The sequence below is a fragment of the Odocoileus virginianus genome, chromosome 12, assembly GCF_023699985.2.
Source record: "Odocoileus virginianus isolate 20LAN1187 ecotype Illinois chromosome 12, Ovbor_1.2, whole genome shotgun sequence".
NCBI lineage: Eukaryota > Metazoa > Chordata > Mammalia > Artiodactyla > Cervidae > Odocoileus > Odocoileus virginianus.
The window spans coordinates 14,605,930-14,623,625 of record NC_069685.1 but is presented as its reverse complement, the minus strand read 5'-3'; the positions used below and the strand labels follow the sequence as shown (position 1 = coordinate 14,623,625).

Below are 17,696 nucleotides of genomic sequence, written 5' to 3'. Positions count from 1 at the left end.
CAATTTCCTTCCCACTAGAATCTTCAAACATATCATAAAAATAATCATCATTTCCTCTTGTTACCCAAATGAGATAGGTTCAAGCCAAGTATTTCATTATTTCTCATTTGGTAAACTGATCCTAGAAAGAGATTGTAACATAAACACTGCTGCAGAAGAAACTTTATAATTAAATAATAATAATAACAAACCAGGAATTTCTAGTAAAAGCAAGAAATTTCTAGCTCTCTGTCCTAGACTCCTATTTCCCACAACTCCAGAATTCCTGGGCACTCCTGTAGTTTACTTAGGTGGCCCAGAACTTCTTTAGAAGTGTGTTCAAACTTAACCCAAACTAAAACCTTTTTGGGTGTTCATTCACATGTCTCTCCTCTTTCTTCTTTTTGCTATCCAGTCTTTACAATCTTAGCACCTCACTTATTCCTGATCCCTTGGAATCCAACTATTTTCTGAAAGGTTAGTAACTTCCCAATTGCAAAATCCAGTGGTCTTTTCTCACCTTTCTTGGTATCTCTGAGCACTAGGTAACATTGACCTTCATCTCTATATTAAAACTTTCCCCTAATTTGATTTCTAGGGCACTACACTATCTGGTTCCCTTAATTTTTTTATTACTTTTTTTAAACTGTTTTTCCTATAGAGTTTTTTTTATTATTCAACACAAATAGTGGGTTAGAACCTAAGGATGCAAAGATAACCCAGATGGTACCCCTTCTAAGAGTTCACAGTCTAAAGGAGAGCTAGACTTTACATGGAGGATTATGAGGTTAAGTGGTAAGTCTTAGATCACAGCAGTGATTCCCAAAGTATGACCAGTGGACCACCAGTATCAGCAGTACCTGGAAACATGTAAGAATTTCAACTGTTTGGTCCCCAACCCAAACCTACCATAGCAGAAAGTGAAGGTACTGATTAAAAAATAATAATAATGTGAGGAAAAAACACAAGCTATATCATAACTATTTTTAAGTAGACAATTCAATAGTATTAACTATATTTACACTGCTGTAAAACAGATCTCCAAATATTTTTCATCTCACAAACTGAAATTCTATACTTATTAAATGACAACTTCCCTTTTCCCCTCTCCCCAGGGCCTGATAAGCACCACCCTACTTTCTGTTTCCACAAATTTAACTACTTTAGATATCTCAAATACATGTCATACAGTATTTGTCTTTTTGCGACTGACTTATTTCACTTAGCAGTCAACAAGGTACATCGGGTTGTGACATGTGACAGGATTTCCGTTTTTCAAGACTGCATAATATTCTATTGTATATATATTTTATCCATTCAACAATTGATAGAAATTTGGGTTGCTTTTACCTCTTGGCTATTGTGAATAGTGTTACTTTGAACATGGGTATGCAAATATCTCTGAGATCCTGATTTCAATGTTTTGGGCATATACCCAGAAGTGGGACTGCTGGATTACATGGTAATTCTATTTTTAATATTTTGAAGGACCTCCATACTGTTTCCAGTAGCCTTTGCACCATTTTGCATTTCTACTGACAGTGCATTTCTATATCCTAGCTTGTTATTTTCTGGTGTTTTGGACAGTAGCCATCTTAATGAGTGTGAGGTTGTTCCTCATCTCTTTACTGAAAGCTAGTCAACTCTTCTTCATCAGAAGTCATGGCTTCCAACTGTCGGACTTTGATCACTTTCTCCTATTTCTCTTTTTCTTGAGTCTCTCATTTTCAAAAATCACTTCTGTAAAGGTGTCTTCCAAATCTTTGTTCCAAATGCTGTGGTTACTTCCTAATGCAAAAGTCATTTCCAACCTGCTTCTTTTTTGTACATTCAAATAAAGAAAGCTGAAAAGAACAGATACTTGTTTTATCAACTTCCCTTGCTACTACTGGGTGACTATGGGTCACAGTTCTAGCCAATGAGATGCAAGAAAAAATCTGGGACAAGTTTCCTTTTCTGAGGCGACAGATTAGAATAATACTCCCCTTTCTCTTTTGCTGTGTGAGAAAAAATAAAAAGTAATTTTTAAAGAGACGGTTAGGTGTTTCTAGATGATATGAATCTTTTCACGTTCCACTAATTCTGTGCACGTAGTTCCAAATGATTGCTTAAATATTTCTACATGGATATCTCATTCACATGTGAAACTTAAAATAACAAAAATCAAATTAGATAAAGAATCCTGTGCATTTGTCATATTTTTATGTTTTTTTGATATAGCCAACATTTTACAGACCAAGTATAACTGCATTATGTGTATTAATAAATCCTGATATGACTAAACAGTGCAGAGCAAGTAATCTCTAGGAACTTGCAACTGGAGGAAACAGCATTAAGATATACAGTTTTCTTCATTTGACTATTTTTATCATGACATTGTCAGCAGCCTGAAATAAGCTCTCATGATCACTTGGCAACCTGGCTTAGCTCCTCTTGGATGCCTGTTCATTGGCATGGAAGCCTCACATGCTATAACTCAGCTAACTTGAGACAGGTACCAAATAACACTAACACAGCTAGAGCTACTACAGGGCGACCTAAGGTAGGCTTGTCCAAACGGAAATGAACAATAGAAGGGTCATCACTGCTTTTAGCACCTGAAGTCAGTTACACTGACCCTAGAGAAAGATGCATTAGCTAAGGCAGTCCAGATACTGACAGATCCTTCAAAATGTAAATTCTTCTTCCCTTTCCTGGAGGTCAATATAAAGAGGAAGTTCTTAACCACATTTACAAGGGTGGTTACCTTCAGCAGCAGATTGATTGAAAGCCATCATCAACTTCAAATTATTCATAGAGTTAGGAAACTTACTGCTCCTGCAAAATCTCCCACAGTCCAACAGATTCAATATCAGAAGACTGAGAGTTTGGCTGACATCTCAGTATGACCTTGAGCAAATTGTTTAAAATTACTTTCTAGTTCTCAGACACAACCAGGTCTCTCAGAAGTTCAACGGTAACACTACATGTACAAATTCTTTGTAATTATTAAATTTTACAGCATTTATTTGTTCTTTATGTTCTGTGATGTCCCAATTACAATCAGCACTGCTGTAAAAGGTGAAATAATTTGTATGGCTATAGGGTAAGATAATCCTCTCCTTTCATCTGCCATCCAAAAACATTTGTACTCTGGTTTGCTGTTTAATTAATCGCACACTTCTTTTCCTCTATTTTACCTTTGGTGTTTCTGGAAGTCTAAATGGTTAAGCCATTTGCCTTGCAGAAGAAAACACAGGAAAAAAAATAAGTTTTTTTCATAACTTTTAGGTGGCTATGGTTTCAGAAGTTCCTTCAGACAATTTCATCTAGTTAAGCATTCATGAATTTCATGAGGTCAGACTAGAGAAGAAACATCCTGCTTCTTCTGCCTAACAAATGTTTTGAGACAGAAAGCAAATTGTAAGGAAAGTAGAAAATAACTCTTTATTCTCCACTTTTACTTTCTGCTATATCCAAGGTCAAAGAATCCTATAAGAGCCTTGCATTTGGGGCAGTTCGAATGATGTCTCAAAAATCAAACTGGGTGATGACTCAGAGTTGTACGACCGAAAAAGAGGTACAAGGTGATTCATTGGTCAGCCCATCTGGCATAAGTGTGATTTGAAAAGTGAATCTTATAAGAAGAGGTTTTTGTTTTTTTTGTTCTCATTCTTTCTCAAGTGTGGTTTTAGAGGACAGACCCATAGATGCAAGGTCCTTTGAAACCCAAGACAGAAGATGAGAGTCAAGTATCAAAATGACTCTCATAATGAAAAATGTGGGCATGTTCTTACGTTATGTTTTGCTGTTTTTCTCCATTTTTGGAAAGAAATACTCAGGAAATGAATATTGGAATATCTAAATACAGAGTACTGGGTTAATAACATACTCAAATAAGAACAGAGAAAATTGGTTCTTATTCAATGCTGTTCACTTGTTTCAAACTGAAACAGCTCCGGTGTAAGAGCACAGACTCAGCACCCACCCACACATCGTCTCAAGAGAACACAGAGGAGATCTCCAGACTGATCAATTCATGGAAACACGGTCAATCTTGAGTAGTCTGATACCAGAAAAACACTAACCCTTCTCTTAAAAATATATGGCTTTCACTTGGGAAAGAATGCCCTGAGTGCAAGAATAATATCTGCCATAAACAATGAAGACACCTGCATTTCTACTGCATTTTTAGCAGTTTTTAAATTTTAAAGCACGTTTACATGCATTAGCCTCTTTTCCTTCCAGCAGGAGAAAGAACAGGTACCGGCGCTTCCCTGGTGGTTCAGATGGTAAAGAACCTCCCTGCAATGTGGGAGACCTGGGTTTGATCCCTGGATGGCAAAGATCCCCTGGAGAAGGAAATGGTTACCCAGTCCAGTATTCTTGTCCTGGAGAATTTCTTGGACATAAGAGCCTGATGGGCTACAGACAATGTATTATAGTCTCTACTTTAGAGCTGGAGAAACTGAGATTCCCAAGAAGATAATCTGTCCAAAGCCACACAACTAAGTAGATGATCTGAGATTAGAGCATCTGATTCTAAACTCGATGTTCTTTGCTCTCAATGCAGCATCATGATTGGGTAGGGATCCCTGAGGAGACAGGGAGTTGTATCCTTGACCCCAAGTTTGAAAATGCCCTTGCTACATTTGTTTCCGACACTGTGTGAACCTCATTTTCCCAGAAACCTTGTTCTTGCATTGTTGGTGTGCTTTTCAAATGCCTCTTACTGTCTCATAATAATTCATCTCCAGTTTGGTCTAGTCTTTTCTCAGATACTCGTTTAGGTTGCAAGTTCAAAGTCAAAGATGCTAATACCAAGGGGAAGCAACTACTACATGTGTGTGCTAGGGAAAGCAGAATGGAGAAGCCAATAAAACAGAATTTGAAAGACATGCTTCTGCCTTTGAGCCTACATTAACTGAAAAGCTCTCTTTACAGATAGAAGAAAAATTATCTGAATATTAACACTATCTTAAGCATATTTTTGGCCTTCCTTGGGACCAAATGAACTTGGTTCTGGAATTTAAAGTTTGAAGTCTTAGCTAATGTACACATACATACAAATCTGTGTCTATTACTCTATGTACATACTCATGTTTAAAACTTATATGCATAGATTTGAATATACAAGCACACATCCAGAGTTTCTAAAATGAGCCCTCAGTTTCTCTGTTGCTCAGAGGCCAGAGAAAGCCACTATGCACCTTTCAATATGCCTCAACTGAAACTCAGGAATGAAAAGCAAATGCTGTAGCCATGACATGCGCTCTAAATTCCCTGAGTGGGAGGAGGCAGGGTGAGGTGGATGAGCTCTTGTTTACCTTTAAATCCTATCCAATTCAGATTTTCCTGAGAAACTGCTTTCCCATATTCCAACAAGCTAAGATGACCATCAGTGCTCTTTTAAAAAAAATCAAAATGGCAATTTAAAAAGAAAATCAGTATATTATTTAAAAGTTTAAATATCCTTAGGATTAAACCAATGCAGAGGGTGCAGTTTCGATTCCTGGTCAGGAAACTGAGATTCACATGCCTCATGGCCAAAAAAACAAACACAACCCCAAAAAATAAGGCAGAGCAGTATTGTAACAAATTTGATTTTTGATAAAGAGTTTTAACATGGTCCATATCAAAAATAAAAAAATCTTGGGGGTGGGAACTATATCCAAGTTTATGTAAAATACCAGTGTCTCTGAACTCACACTGAATTCCTTAGGACAGCTGCCCTCTTGGTGTGAAGCTCAAGAAATTACATCTTAGAAGATGGGATTGACTTATTGTCATGAAACCTGAGTCACTCGGCTAATGGCAACTTGAGAAGAAAATCTTTGTGATGTGGAACCAGATGTCCTTTAACTTTTTTCAGAATGTGGCCTCACCTTTTGCTTTGGTATATACTCATAACTTTTCTCCGTATGTTTAAAAATACTTTTCACGTGAATTTAAATACCAGCTGGAACCTAGTTGTAAGGATCATTCCATTCAAATGACTCCAAGGAAAGCCTAAGTTTCTTTAGAATTTCCCTTTGTTCCTGCTGTGCCATGTATATAAATTTAAGGTAATTAAAAGCTATTCTGAGCTGGAGCAGACTAACCTTTTAAAACACTAGATTCTGCTCCTTTCTAACCAGAAGAAATGTTTTGGCAACATATCACATTTCAGGTTTGCAAAAGCAAGCAGGAATGAGAAGCTGGTCAAGACACGTGTCCTCAGGGTCCACGTTGGGCTGCTCAGGGATCAGCCCCATCAGAAAGAATGTTCCCTAAGCTTCCACCTGCCCCACAGCTGTGCCAAGAAGGCTGTTTCATGAACGAGACGAAGCTGGCCAGCCAGGCGCCCACAGCATAAGTCACTGGACAAATGGTAACAACCCACAACTGCCTGAAAACGATCAGAAAGAGGTCAGTATCTCAGAAGGAAATAAAGGCAAGCAGAAATAAACTCTCTCAGTTTAGGGTGCAAATTAGGTTCACAAATCCCAGTGGTCAGTTATCAGATCATTTGATGGGCATTAGCAGGTAACGTAAATAAATAAGTAAATAAATAGATGGATGGACGGACAAATACATAAGTGTTCCTAGATCTGTTTGGAAGCATGATTTCATTATCCAGTTTGCTGACTACAATGGCATGAGAAGATGGAGCTCCCACTTGCATCTCAGGTCCTTGAGTCCCCTACAAGTTCCCCTAGTTATTTCAGGGAGTTCCCAGAATATCATCAAGTAATGCAAATGATGGCCATCTTCTTCCTCTTCTGCTCGGATTGGCCTGATGAGGTTTTCAGCTGCTGCCTTCATTCTCTACAGATGGTCCCCCTGACAGTGGGTCCCTCAGGCCCGCTACCCCGCCCCCAGCACTGCCAGCATTCCTCCAGGCGGCCACTTGTTCCTGGCAGTTGCCTCCCATGCAGGCTTACCGGTAGCCCTCCTGTTCTGAAACTTCAGGATGCAAAAGTGACATTGCTCTGAGAACAATGCATTCTGCATGGAAGTAATATTAATGACACTTACCTTTTAAAATCACATTCATTCTGTTTCATTAAAATAAGGAAGTATTTCAGAAAATCCATTAGCAGTACTGTATGATTATGCTATTATTTTATTTCACACTCTCCTGTTTCTTTCCTTTTTCTCTCATTATCTGCTCGCCTCCCTTATTCCACCCACTGCATTTATCCTCTTATATTTTTCTACATACTCAGGACAGCCATTTACAGTTATATATTGCTTAACTATAAACACAATATATATACATATATAAAGGCATTTTCTATTATTCATTTTCAAAAAATGGAATTCTATTACACACCATTTTCTGCATCTTGCTTTTCCCAAGAATGCAATGCCTCATGGATCTCCTTCCTAGTCTGCTTTTAGAGATTTAAGTAACTAATCATTTTTTTTTCCCTAAGGCTTCATAATATCCCTAGTTTGGGTACACCAGAATTTACTCACACTTTCTCTCTTATTTTTCACTATTATCAGCCATGTTCAAACATTCTTCTCCATATATCCTTAAGTACTGGTAGTTTTGTATCTATAAAATTGAGAGCTATGAGTAAAATTGCTAAATCAAAGTGGACATTAACCTTTCATTTGCATAGATGCTGGCAGATTTTTTTAGATCGTAAAATTTTGCATTCAATTAATGCTGTAGAAAGGGCACTATTCCCACACTTTTCCAGCAATGGTCTTTAAATTTTTTTGCCAGTTTATAAGCAAAGAGTGATGATCACACTGCTCCTTTGATTTTGTGTACAAGACAACAGAATACTTTTTTATATTTCTTGGTCATGTGTATTTATTTTTCTGAGGGCCACCTCTTCAAATACTTGGCTCAAATTTTTGACCCTACTTCTAAACTTGGAAGAACTCTCTAAATCTCACAAGGATTACTACTCCAATAATCTCATCATTCCATTAGGGAACACAGGGTGGATTATGCTTTGTGATCAACATGAATATAGTTGCCCAATTTGGGAAAGTGAATGGGAAAAAGCCTTAACTAACCAGTTCTACTTAAACTGGAAAAAAAGCAAATCAATTCTAGTTTTCGTTTTTATTTTCTCTTTTAGGCTGAGTTCAAAATGTTTCCATAACTCACACATCTGAAGACAACCAATGGTGAAAATACTGAAATTACAGTTTTGCTGGTCTCCATTAAATAAGGATGTGGCTATTTCACAGTCAAGCAGTCACTCTACTATGGAACCCAAAACTTTGTAAGAAGCTTGTTTTGTTTCATGAGTAAACTCATTTTCTTATTTTATTGTCAAAGGGTCAGACTTCTCCATGCAAACAACATTTTCTTCTGGAAAGTGAAGAGGTAGTGATGAATATCCTTTTTTCTATTGTAGGAATTAAAAAACCCCCAAAATCTCTGAACAGAAGATACAGAACAAGTACCATGCCCATGCAGAGGCTAGTGGCACAAAGAAAGAACTGGAATATTTGAGAAAAGGAAAAACAATGTAAAGAACAGCACAGAATGGAATGCACTTGGTACGTAAACTACAGTGAAGAGGAAATTAAAGACAGAGGTAGAAATGCAGATATACAGAGAGTAGCCTAAATGCTAATGGGAAGAAGTTAAACAAGCAGCACTTCTGCTTCTGGTTAAGATGCAAAAAGTTGCAAGATTGTCACTCCCATTGTTACACTGAGAAGTCAGATAAGTCACTAAATCAGAGATTTTATTAAAAGCAACAGAAAACCGAGGATATAAATAAACCAAAATGAAATGAAATCCAGATGATGAGGGACCTTTCATAGAGAAGCAATGTCCAGGACTGGTGTCACTGTTAGCTGAGCAGCAGGAAAAAGAAGATCTTCCATAGAAACCAGTTGAACTTGTCATGAACTTTTAGTGAGCCCATGTGACCTGGTGTGAGAAATCGGAAACCCTAAGCGCCCTAGCCACAGCCTGAGTCCCACCCATCCACCTACTTTCTCCCATGGGACATATCATGCAGGAAGGTATTCCAACGAAGGACTGAGGAAAGACAGCAGAGACAGGGACTTTCCTGGTGGTCCAGTGATTAAGACTTTGCCTTCCAATGCAAGCGGTGCAGGTTCAATTCCTGGCCAGGGAGCTAAGATCCAACATGTCTCACAGCCAAAGAGCCAAAACATAAGACAGAAGGAATACTGTAACAAAGTCAACAAAGATTTCAAAAATGGCCCACATCAAAAAAATCTTTAAAAAGCAAAAAGAGAGAGATTCACTGCTAAAGAGCACAGAGCTTTCTCCAAGGTAAGGGTTTGATTCACCCACATACTAGAATGAAGTTTGGCAAAGAAGTAGAACAATGAATTGAAAAAAAAAAATTGCTCCAGGAATCTAAGATTGGTTTAACATACAAAAATTAAGTATTTCATTTCACTAACAGAATAAGAAAAATATTTCAGCATCTCCACACACACAACAAAAACAAAAAACAAAAAAAACCCAACAACAATTGACTCAATCCAATACATTCATGATAAAAACACACAGAAAATTATAGATAGGAGAGAAATTCCACAATCTGACAAAAAGGCATCTGTGAATAAACTGCAGTTAAGATCACATTAATGGTGATTTATTAAACACTTTCCCCTTAAGTTTGGAAACAAAACCAGGATTTCCACTGTTACCACCTCTATCAATACTATACTAAATGTCTTAACTAGTTAGCACAACAGAGAAAGATAAAATGCACAATGACTGGAAAGGGAAACGTCAATCTTTCATCATTCACAGATAACACAATTGTGTTTTACAAAACTCTATAAAATCCATGAAAAAAATCTTTTAGAATATGTGAATTTCACAAGGCTGCAGCCTTGGATACAAAGTCAATATATATAGGAATGATTATATCTCTACCTATTAGCAAATGACAACTAAAATTATACTTTTAAAATGATACCTTGTATCATTTTATCATTAAAAAGTCATAAGCCTAGAAATAAGTCTAAAAATATTATGTCTTGTATACTGAGCACAAATATATTGCTATTACAAGTTTAAAGTCCTAAATAAATGGAAAGATATCCATCCCATAGTTATAGATCAATAGACTCAATATTTTTAAGATGTCCATTTCTCCCCCACTTCCCTGTTGGCTCAGACTGTAAAGAATCCACCTGTAATACAAGAGACCTGGGTTCAATTCTTGGGTTGGGAAGATCCCCTGGAGAAGAAAATGGCAACCCACTCCAGTATTTTTGCCAGGAGAATCCTACAGACAGAGAAGCCTGGCGGGCTACAGTCCATGGGGTCACAAAGAGTCGGACATGACTGAGCGACTAACACTTTTTCATTTCTCCAAATTGATCTATATATTCAATACAATTCAAATCAAAATCTCAAAAGGTGTTTTAATGTGACTGACAAGCTGTAATAAAATTTACATGGAAAGATAAAAGGCTTTCAGTTTGACAAAAACAACAACTTCAATAAAAACAACAAGCTGGTAATGACAAAAAAATTTAAATTACCAAATTTCAGGACTTACTGCGAATAAGTCCTGGGAATACAGTCTTACTGCGAATACAACAATAATCTGTCATTGGTATACAGCTAGACAAAGAGATCAATGGAACAGAACAGAACATCCAGAAACAGACCCACATATATTACTAGACACTGACTTTCCAGTCAAGGCACCAACTAAATTCAGTGGAGAAAAAAAGTAACTTTAATTAATGATGCTGAAATAACAAGGTACCTATACAGGAGAAAATAACTTTAATACTTACCTTAAAAGGAGTACATCAAGGCTGTATATTGTCACCCTGCTTATTTAACTTATATGTAGAGTACGTCATGAGAAACGCTGGGCTGGAGGAAGCACAAGCTGGAATCAAGATTGCCAGGAGAAATATCAATAACCTCAGATATGCAGATGACACCACCCTGCCGGCAGAAAGTGAAGAAGAACTAAAGAGCCTCTTGATGAAAGTGAAAGAGGAGAATGAAAAGTTGGCTTGAAACTCAACATTCAGAAAACTAAGATCATGGCATCTGGTCCCATCACTTCACGGCAGATAGATGGGGAAACGGGAAACAGTGGAAACGGGAAACAATGGAAACAGTGTCAGACTTTATTTTTTGGGCTTCAAAATCACTGCAGATGGTGACAGCAGCCATGAAATGAAAAGACGCTTACTCTTTGGAAGGAAAGTTATGACCAACCTAGACAGCATATTAAAAAGCAGAGACATTACTTTGCCAACAAAAGTCCATCTGTAATCATGTTATGGATGTGAGAGTTGGACTATAAAGGAAGCTGAGCACCGAAGAATTGATGCTTTTGAACTGTGGTGTTGGAGAAGACACTTGAGAGTCCCTTGGAGAGCAAGGAGATCCAACCAGTCCATCCTAAAGGAGGTCAGTCCTGGGTGTTCATTGGAAGGACTGATGTTGAAGCTGAAGCTCCAATACTTTGGCCACCTTATGCAAAGAGTTGACTCATTGGAAAAGACCCTGATGCTGGGAAAGATGGAGGGCAGGAGGAGAAGGGGACGACAGAGGATGAGATGGCTGGATGGTATCACCGACTCAATAGACATGGGTTTGGGTGGTTTGGGTGGACTCCGGGAGTTGGTGATGGACAGGGAGGCCTGGTGTGTTGTGGTTCATGGGGTCACAAAGAGTCAGACACGAATGAGTGACTGATCTGAGCTGAACTATTCCTATGTATTACAAAAAATAATTTGAGATGAAGCTTAAACCTATTATAAATGTAAAGGCTAGAACTATAAAATATTTTGGAGGAAAACACTAGAGAATATTCTCCTGGCCTGAGGTTAGGGAGATTTCTTAGGGCAGGACACTTACTACAAAGAAAAATATTGAAAAAGCAGACTTAATCAGATTTTTTAATTTCTGATGAAAAAATACACTGAGAAAAGTATTAGGTAGGACAAAGATTAACAAAAAAAACTGTAACAATATTCAACAAAAATGCTTGTATCCACAAAATATGAAGAATTTTTAAAAATTAACAATAAAAAGAAAACCAATTTTTTTTTACATAGGCAAAAGACTTGATCAGAAACTCTGCTTTTTAAAAAAAGAGATGAGTTGCCAATAAGAACAGGAAAAGGTGCTCAGCATCATTAGTCATCAGGAAAATGAAAATTAAGGCCACAGTGAGATACCACTTCATTCCACTAGAATGCTAAATGCAAAAGATTGACAGCACCTTTGTTGGTAGAGTAACTAGAACTCTCATGCATTACTAAGAGTAGGAGAATAAAATTGCAGATAATTCTGAAAAGTAGTTTCTAGAAAAGTTAAACATGTACCTAACCCACAATATAACTATTATGCTCCTCAGTATTTACCTCTGAAAATAAAAGCCCAATTTCATGCAAATACTGGCACCCAAATGTTCATCATCATTGTTATTAAAAAGCCGGAAGCAAATAAATGTCTATCAATATAAGAATGAATAAATAAATTGTGGCGTATCACTACAATAGAATATCATTCAGTTATCAAGTCACAGAGGAACATGAATGAATCTCAAAAACATGCTGAACAAAACACACCAAATACAAGAGACCACACACTATGTGATTTCACTCACAAACATTTTAGCAAGCAAAACAAATCTATGTTGGTAGATATGGGAAAGGGATCCTGAGGCACCCGGATCAGGGAGGTGGTGGTAACTAACTGCAGAAGGACACAAGGGAACCTTGTGGAATGAGCTTTCCATCTTGCCTTGAGTAAAGGCCACACGCTCATGTGCATTGTCAAACTCACCGAACTGCATGCTTAAGGTCTTTCCATTTTATTATGTGTAAATTATACTTCGGTGAAATATAAATATGCTCTTTGTAAATATAAACCACTTATCAACAGGTAGAAAGGAAGAAAAATTATTTATTAATGATGGCAACATGTTGGAACTCTACTTTCATATGGAATAGGTAACTCCTCTTATGAACTCTGCCAAACATAAAGGGGAAGGATGTCCCTGGTGGTCCAGTGATTAAGAATCTGCCTTCCAAAGCAGCGGGTGCAGGTTCAATCTCTGGTCGGGGAGCGAAGATCCCACATGCCACAGGGCAATTAAGTCTGGGTAATACAAATAAGACCCAATATAGCCAAAAGTAAATTAATTAATAATTAATAATTATTTTAAATCACTAAAAAAAACCCAAAACATAAAGGTGAGCATTCCAAGAGGCCAAGGTTGAGTGAATGAAGAGGTTGAGAAGACCACATAGCACACACAAAAGAGAAGGAAAAAAAAGGCCTAGGGCAACAAAAGCACAAATTGAGACATAAATCTAGCCATTTCAAAACAAGCAATACAGCTATTTTTTTTCATGAACAGTAGCTGGTCACTCCATTAAAGGTTTTCCAGACATCCGCAGTTGGTTATATGTACTTAAAAGTGCTTAAAATGTTTGGATATAAGTTTTTAATCCTGTACTTGAATACTGACTTTTTTCTCAATCAAAGTTTAGGCTCCAAAATGAAGAATGCTTCTAAAGTTATCAGTTGAAGTAAAAAATATCATATTGTGGGAGTGAAAAATGGGAGAAATCCTATCAACTATGTCTGTTCCGCAGGGTAGCATGGAATAATCTACATCTTTGACTTGACCTACTTATTTTCAGAATCCCCATTTCTTCACTTCTAAAACGGGCATAATGATACTTCCCTCAAAGTTTTATGGAGCTTAAGGAAGAAGCTAAAAACTAAACATAGCACTTGGTATATACTTCAGTTCAGTTCAGTTCAGTTCAGTCGCTCAGTGGTGTCCGACTCTTTGAGAGCTTATAAATTGCAGCACGCCAGGCCTCCCTGTCCATCACCCACTCCCGGAGTGACTCAAACTCATGCCCATCGAGTTGGTGATGCCATCCAGCCATCTCATCCTCTGTCGTCCCCTCCTCCTCCTGCCCCCAATCCCTCCCAGCATCAGGGTCTTTTCCAAAGAGTCAACTCTTCGCACAAGGTGGCCAAAGTACTGTAGTCTTAGCTCCAACATCAGCCCTTCCAATGAACACCCAGGACTGATCTCCTTTAGGATGGATTGGTTGGATCTCCTTGCAGTCCAAGGGACTCTCAAGAGTCTTCTCCAACACCACAGTTCAAAAGCATCAATTATTCGGCACTCAGATTTCTTCACAGTCCAACTCTCACATCCATACGTGACCACTGGAAAAACCATAGCCTTGACCAGACTTTGTTGGCAAAGTAATGTCTCTGCTTTTTAATATGCTATCTAGGTTGGTCATAACTTTCCTTCCAAGGAGTAAGCATCTTTTAATTTCATGGCTGCAATCACCATCTGCAGTGATTTTGGAGCACCCAAAAATAAAGTCTGACACTGTTTCCACTGTCTCCCCATCTATTTCCCATGAGGTGATGGGACCAGATGCCATGATCTTAGTTTTCTGAATGTTAGGCTCTAAGCCAACTTTTTCACTCTCCTCTTTCACTTTCATCAAGAGGTTTTTTAGTTCCTCTTCACTCTCTGCTATAAGGGTGGTGTCATCTGCATATCTGAGGTTATTGATATTTCTCCCGGCAATCTTGATTCCAGCCTGTGCTTCTTTCAGCCCAGCATTTCTCATGGTGTACTCTGCATATAAGTTAAATAAGCAGGGTGACAATATACAGCCTTGACATACTCCTTTTCCTATTTGGAACCAGTCTGTTGTTTCATGTCCAGTACTAACTGTTGCTTCCTGACCTGCATACAGGTTTCTCAAGAGGCAGGTCAGGTGGTCTGGTATTCCCATCTCTTTCAGAATTTTCCACAGTTTATTGTGATCCACACAGTCAAAGGCTTTGGCATAGTCAATAAAGCAGAAATAGATGTTTTTCTGGAACTCTCTTGCTTTTTTGATGATCCAGCGGATATTGGCAATTTGATCTCTGGTTCCTCTGCCTTTTCTAAAACCAGCTTGCACATCTGGAAGTTCTCAGTTCACGTATTGCTGAAGCCTGGCTTGGAGAATTTTAAGCATTACTTTACTAGTGTGTGAGATGAGTGCAATTTTGCAGTAGTTTGAGCATTCTTTGGTATATACTTAGTGATCAATAATCTTAATTTCTTTTTTCTTAACCAGTGCACCATATCTTCCAGGTAGAGAAGAAAAACCACAAAATCTATCTCAATAAGTACAGTTAGACATAAAACTTGTAAGAAGACAATGGAGAAAATCAAGCCAAGTCAAAGTATATTAAATAGAAAATGGTTTTATTTTCCTTTGAGAAACATAAAAACTGAACTGGATAATTCTGCCTAGGGAAGTGTACTAGAACTAAACTTATTTGTACATATAACACACAAAATACAATAAATTAATATCCAATCTAGATAAGGTCAATTTTTTTTGAAAGGTAGAAATAGGGAGTTGTCAGTGAAAGGCAATTTAAAAAAATCTTAGGACACATGTCCTCACCTGAGATGTGTTCAGTATCTATTGAACATGGGGCTCTGTCATACAAGCTAAACATCTAGCAATCTGAGAGACAGCAAACATTTAGTAGCTCTAGAGCAAACGGAGTGAAGTCAATGGACCCTCCTGCAAAACACATTAGCAGTTTAAATTTCTACCACGGACAAAAACAGTTTTGTGACCTAATCAGGTGTTTATAGAAAGATGGACATCCTCAGCTGGGTATTAAAAGAACCTTGTTCAGTACTTTCCAAAACACTGTGTTGCTTGGGAAAAAGAGGAAAGAGAGAAAAGTTTAATGGTGATATTCTTTTCATTCATAAATTTCTCCTTCCTCTGAGTTTTGCTGTAATATATGAAAGATCCAGATTCCCAGCTTGATTCCCTAGGGCAGAACACTGTAAATGATGTGCTAAAAACACATTTGTCTGTCTTGTTTCAGTTTGCAGACTGCTAAAATAGAGCATACAACCAGTATATATCCAGAAGACATCAACTTCACTGTTAGAACTTAGGCTCTCATACTTTAGCCATGGGCTTCAATTTGAATCTTTAAGAATGTTAGTGGCTGTTCTTTTGAAACATCCCACCCTCGCCTTCTCCCAGAGTCCACAAGTCTGTTCTATACATCTGAGTCTCTTTTTCTGTTTTGCATATAGGGTTATCATTATCATCTTTCTAAAGTCCATATATATGTGTTAGTATACTGTAGGGTGAAACAGATAACCTGCCCAGGTTGGGTACATGAGACAAGTGCTCGGGCCTGGTGCACTGGGAAGACCCAGAGGGATCAGGTGGAGAGGGAGGTGGGAGGGGGGACTGGGATGGGGAATACATGTAAATCCATGGCTAATTCATTTCAATGTATAACAAAAACTACTGTAATGATGTAAAGTAATTAGCCTCCAACTAATAAAAATTAAAAAAATAAAAAAAAATAAAAAAAATAAAAAAAGAATGTTAGTGGCTAAGTCGTGTCTGATTCTTTGGGAATCCCATGGACTGCAGCCCGCCAGGCTCCTCTGTCTACAGAATTTCCCAGGCAAGGCTCCTGGAGTGGGTTGCCATTTTCCCCTCCAGGGGATTGTACCAGTCCAGGGATTGAACCATGTCTCCTGCACTGACAGGCAGGTTGTTTTTTTACTGCTAAGCCACCAAGGAAGCCCTAAATAATTTCCTTAGGTAAGGCAAATACCAAAAAGGTGACTCTAATTCTAATAATGAACCCATGTCCCCCCTTCCCTGCCTCCCTACCTGCCAAGCATTATCCATCCATCTGCTGCAAAGAGAGACTGATTGCTATGAATGGGAAGGATAAAGGATGTGGTAGGAGAAAACAAGAGTCATTATGAATCAATAGACTCTTCTCATTCTGTACAATGACTGATTGCATTTCTGTTGAAGTTATAATGAAAGATAATCTTATGTTCAAAGAACCTAACAAGATTCTAGGATAATAGCCACATCAAGGGCACAGATAACATATCATTATCTCTTTAAAACTTCTAATAGTAATATGTATATAAACAAACATGAGATTGCAAAGTAACAAATCTATTTGACTGGTTAATTCCAAGCAATAATGAATTCAATAGAAAAAGACAAGGAATTTAGTCAGCTGACTAAATTAATTTATATTCAGCAAGTAAAGAATATCTCATTGTCCTGTCCTAATACGATGAATGGTTTATTGGGATCAAATATTTAAACCAACTTTTAAATATTTGTTGATTATTTGTTGATTTTCCAAAATACATAAACATTCATAATCTCATTTCATAACCCTTAAAAGTACTATGATCTTAAAATATTTAGGGTCATAAGTGCCCCTAATCTAAACTGCACTTTAAATTTACTTGCTACCTTCTCCAATTCTGTATTTACTTCCATAATAAAAAAGCAAAGAACAATAACAGAAACTTAAATAAGAGAAAGGGCCCCAGCTATTAAAAAGATGAAATAATGTCATCTGCAGCAACATGAACGGACCTAGATGCTATCATACTGAGTGAATTCAGACGGAGAAATACAAATATCATATGATATTGTTTATATGTGGAATCTAAAAAAAAATGGTACAAATGAACTTTTTTTTTTTTTTTTTTTTACAAAACAGAAATAGAGACACAGATGTGGAAAATAAGTTATGGAGGGGAGGGGCGGAGGGATAAATTGGGAGATTGAGATTGATACAGATACACTACTGGGTATAAAGTAGACAATAAAGTCCTCCTGTACAACTCAACAACTCTACTCAATACTCTGTAATGGCCTATACAGGGAAAGAAAACAAACTAAAAGAGTGGAGATATATATAT

At 37.6% G+C, this 17,696-nt stretch overlaps 1 protein-coding gene across 4 annotated transcripts in view; it reads right to left on the bottom strand.

Annotated features, from left to right (window-relative positions):
- INPP4B (inositol polyphosphate-4-phosphatase type II B) overlaps positions 1-17,696 on the bottom strand; it is an 825,365-nt gene that overhangs the window by 358,791 nt on the left and 448,878 nt on the right. The gene's annotated exons all lie outside the window — the stretch shown is intronic.